The sequence below is a fragment of the Montipora foliosa genome, chromosome 1 (assembly GCF_036669935.1).
Source record: "Montipora foliosa isolate CH-2021 chromosome 1, ASM3666993v2, whole genome shotgun sequence".
Classification (NCBI taxonomy): Eukaryota; Metazoa; Cnidaria; class Anthozoa; order Scleractinia; family Acroporidae; genus Montipora; species Montipora foliosa.
In genome coordinates, this window is record NC_090869.1 from 18,165,500 (window position 1) to 18,170,499 (window position 5,000).

Below are 5,000 nucleotides of genomic sequence, written 5' to 3' on the forward strand. Positions count from 1 at the left end.
GTTTTGAGCGTAGTTTCTTGATGGAGGAAACGCCGAAGAAGGTTGTGCAAAGTGATCGTTGCTTTATTTGTTCCACTTCAGTTCAGAAAAAAGAAAAAATTTATATTTTTGGAAAAAGTTCTTTTGATTTTCCGGCGATTATTAATTCCTGTCTGGATGTGAATGCAAGCTGCTATTCAGCCACCAGCGAGTTGTCAGTTTGTAAAGCGTGCTACCGTCGACTGATCAAGTTCAAAAAGGCCTCTGATCATCTCGAAGAGCTCAAAGATGAATTGAATGGAATCTTCAAAGATCGCAAACTTCCCAGAACGAAGCGCTTATTGAACGTTGAGAGCGACGGTGGAGAAACCCAAGCTTCGTGCTGTGGGAAATCCTCGAAGTGTTTGCAATTCGATCCGATCAATATCACTAGTACTTCTAATGCTACAGCCAATTCTAGTATTTCTACCGTGATCAGCCAACAGGTACGTTATAATACTCCGGCAAGATTTCCTATTGGTTCTATTGGTTCTATTGGTGTGTCTCCTATTAGAAGTCATCCATATGGACTTGTGCTACAAGCTTTTCCTACTCAAGTGACAGTAAGACCCCCGTGCGAAATTCCTCAACCGATGCTTACTTCTACTCCAATCGCCTCAAAAGCCGCTGCTTCCAATCATCTTACTAACACTAGTGAAACTTCAAAGACTGTTTTGAGCGTCCAGTATCCTAGTAAAACTATGAACAAAACCCTCTGTGGAAGCTATCAGACCATTGGAAAGGCTTTAGCACATGGCGTACCTTCACAGATCGCAAATGCCGTAATGAAAAATCCAATGCTTAGAAATCACTTCATTAAAAATGTATTGAAAACTTTGTCCAAAGAGGTAGCGGCGTTGTGCTCAAAAAAGAATCCTTCAATTTTAAGAAAATCAGGCAAAGAAGATCTGGCCAAATTCGACTTGCAACTCCTCTGCAACGAGTGGAAAGAGAGAGCTCCACTGTTCTACTCGTTCTTGATGACTTCCGCAGTAAACAAAAGGACCAAAGAGTGTTCTTGGTTTTCAAGCATTGCCATAGCAGGATCAGTACTTTTAACGCAAAGGAGTGAGAAAATGGATGTAACTGCTTCGGTGCTTGGCGTACTTCTCAAATCAAAGTCAGTCGAGGTAAGTTATAGTAGTTCTTTTCTTGCATAATGCCTGATGGAATATGTTTACGGGTCCATACCGGAAGTGCTAAATTAAGTGAGATGTAGGGGGAGGGGAGATGAGTCCATCAGTTAAATACAAAGAATGAATTTATGTAATCACTAAAAATGGTCATATATCCCAGTCATATTTACTGAAAAATGTATCATAGTGCAGTCCATATAACATAAATCTAAAATAACAATACAAAGCACCTGCAGTTACAATAGAGAGGGCATTTGTATGACAATTTTATTGTGTACAATTTACTTACAGAATTCTTGCCAAGTTTTCTTTCTTAACATTCAAATTATTATTCCTTCATGAAAATTAAAGAGAGAGAGAAAACCAAAAAGAAACAAGAATGCCATGTTCAGATTCAACTCACCAGTTCTTTGTTTTGTTTTTTATTTTTAATAAAAGTAACAAGCCAGCTTGTGGTTGTACAAGTGACATGCTATCAAATATTCATCTAAAAAAATCTCTTTTCTAATTACTTGTTTAGGACAAGATAAATAGACCTTTTTCACTTGTACATTTTGTTTTCCCAATACAGATCATGTGATAATATGCAGGAGATTTGATCCTTTATCTTGCTGATTAAAAAGAGTACATGCAAGCATGAATCTGTCTGCATGTACTCTTTTTAATGAACACGACAAAGGATCAAGTCTCCTGCATATTATCACATGATCTGTATTGGGAAAACAAAATGTACAAGTGAAAAAGGTCTATTGCTGTAAGCTATTGTTAATTTATATTATTTCATCTCTTTAAGGAAAGCTAGTAAAATATATCACATTCGTATCATGGGTTAGCTGACATGAACACTTAACAGGTTCACTTTGTTTTGTATAGGAAGGATACACAGTAACCTATGTACATATCTGCTTGCTCAACAGGCTACTATCTCCAGATTTAACAAGATGAAACTGACTAATGCAAATTTCAGTATCCTGAGAAAACTTGATGAGCTTGGTGAGAACCATGATGCAGATCTTGTCCAAGCAAAACAGCAAATTTCAAATCAAAACAGAGAATTGAAGACTGCTCAAGATAAATGCAATGCTGCCTTTACAAGACATGCTTCCCACACCCACTGTTCTACTGAATGTCGTTGAAATCCAGTCAGCTTTAAGAGAGAAATGTGAGCTGAAAAAGGCAGCTCACCCTGGCTTTGTTATCTCTTTTGACAACTTGGACATTCACTTGGAGCGAAAGAACATGACTATGGATTCACAGAACAAAGACTTCCACTGGGTAAATCATCAGATGGTTGAGGACAGAGTTTCTGGGGCCATGCTGGAGTCTTCAGCACCAAAAGCAAATCTGCTTGATGTTTGTAATTTGAAGTTTTTGCCATCAGTGGAGGATCAAAGATGTCAGAGGCTTAACTACATTATCCTGTGTTCCAGAATATTGGTTGATTACTTTGATGTTTTAGCACCTTTGGCTGATGCCTGCATCCGACATATTCCACATAAATATTCAAATGAATTATCCCAGAAAACCAAAAAGGTTTGTTTTACATCAGTCATATTAGAATCATCACAGAAGTACATGTATTTCATTCAGCCATATGATCCAATTTCAGGGTACGATTTATGTATGGTACCTTAACAAAAAGCTTAAATTAAAAAATGTGTATGGCTGGATAAACTTGTGTTTCTTAAAATATAAATTTAAATAATAAAGTCAGACATAAGTGACCTGATCACAATTATTTATTTATTAACACAAAGTGAATCTTAAGTGGCAGTTATAGGGCAGCCAAGACAGTGTTGGTTTTTTAATAAACCCCTAAAGTCCACACAGCCCTACCCAACTCAGCAATGCATTAATTGTACATGCTCTGTAATCTATATCCTAAAACTCATCATTTCATCCACTTGTTGTTCAAGCCACAGAGTGCTTATGTCATGTATTTTCTATCTGCTATCATCTATCCTTGTTCCACTCCCCTTTGACTTGCAAGTGTCAGCTGCTAAGTGTATATGTGTATCACTATAACAACTCAGTGTTTAAAATTGTCTTTCAGGTTCCCCTTGGATTAATATTCAAGAACGAAAACGCCAATGAGGACATGATAGAAATTCTACAGCAGTTCCATGATTATCTTCCTCAGAAACACAATGGTGGTATAGATGGTCAGTTGTTTTCCGGAGACCAGCTTACAATTGAACGGGCAGTGAATATTATATCCTCTGTGGCCAATGGTTACACTCCTAAAGACAGACTTGAAGGAATCAACTTACAACTGGGTGATTGGCATGCTGCTGTCAAACTACTCAGTGTGAGTAAAACAATATTAAAATTATCAACACATTTTTTTACAAATTACATTTGTCACTGAAAACGCTGTAATTTCTTATGTTGAGTACAATAGGTCTACTACTGATTCATCATCGTCATTACTTTATTGTACTATACTAGTGTTTTTTCTCGTCAACAGTTGATCTACTCCAGATTCTACAGTGGAAAATCAACAATTGACAGTTGCACCATGTTTTCAGACCGCAATCTTATTAACCGAAGAAATGTTTCTGGAGATGTAACATCATCGTACCGTCCAGACAGAGACTTCCTGGAGATTGTTTTCCAGTCAAGAGTCATTGCAGCTGCCAAAAAAGTTCTTGGATTTGAAAACAAGACTGGAAAGCCAACAAAGTTCAACTTACCATCTAAAATAGATTTGCTAAAGAAGTCAGAAAAACTTAATAAGCTACATGAGCTAGCTGGCAAGGTCGTTGATGAATTTGTTTTTGACCAAAGTTCTTCTGTTGATGCCATTATTAATGCTGTGGTGACTGAACAAGAGAAAGAACACCTGCTAGGCCAACAGAACACAACACCTGATGGCAGATTTCCCTGCCGATTTCCTGGGTGCAGGAGCACTTTTAGGTACGATAGCAAAAGCCGCAGAAATCATGAACTCAAGCATAACCCACCAGTTCAAGTAAAGGATCCACCTACTGAAATCACTTTCTCCACACAACTTCCCTCAACAACAGATACTACAGCAAGCACTGAAAATATCGAAGTTGGTGATGATGACTCTTCTGGAGTTACAAAGAATACAAGTGATGATGTTTTCAACTACAACTGCGCACTTTGGGCTGACTGTTTTTTTTTTTTTAATTTCCTCGATGCTATCAAAGAAGGTGATGGAATGAGGCTTATGAGACAGTACAAGTATTTCATGCTGTACTGTAAAGCAGATGATCCACATAGTACAAAATACTCACAAGAATGTTTGTACCAATTTTTTCTGGTCCATTCTCTGTTGTCACCAAGGGACAGTGAACGTTTTACTTGGAACCGGTTCACAAATAATCATGGTAAGAAAGGCACCAACATTCCTCTGGATGAAGCAACAGAGCACAGCAACAATTATGTGAAGCAAGCTATCAAAAACCTAGGACCAAACCTAACAGAGGCAGCCATATCAAGAATATGTAAAGCTGAAAGTTCTACATCATCAATCCTTGATAATCTTGATGAATCTTTGAAACGACATGCAAAATCTGGCAAACATTCTGATCCATCTAAAGAGAGGGATCTGCATGAGCTAATCAAAAGAGCTGAGGAACTGAATGTCTTTGAGGAAACAGTGGGACGTTCTTATAATCATTTCTGTGCCTTCAAGCGAGACAGGTTGGAAGATTTGGATGCCTCAAAATTATATCACTGGATAAACAAACACAAGAAAAACATACTCAGGGGTATCAGAGCTAGATAAACAAAGTAAACAAAACATTTTTTTGTTGGCACATGGGAAATTGAATTTTGAAGATCATAGCTTTTGAGAATTCACTGTCTATTTAGTATGTA

At 37.6% G+C, this 5,000-nt stretch overlaps 1 protein-coding gene and 1 pseudogene across 1 annotated transcript in view; one reads left to right on the forward strand and one right to left on the reverse strand.

Moving 5' to 3' along the window:
* LOC137991845 (neurexin-4-like) overlaps positions 1 to 5,000 on the reverse strand; it is a 44,915-nt gene that overhangs the window by 34,451 nt on the left and 5,464 nt on the right. The window lies entirely within an intron of this gene.
* Positions 804 to 5,000, forward strand: part of LOC137975634 (uncharacterized) — a 4,574-nt pseudogene continuing 377 nt past the window's right edge.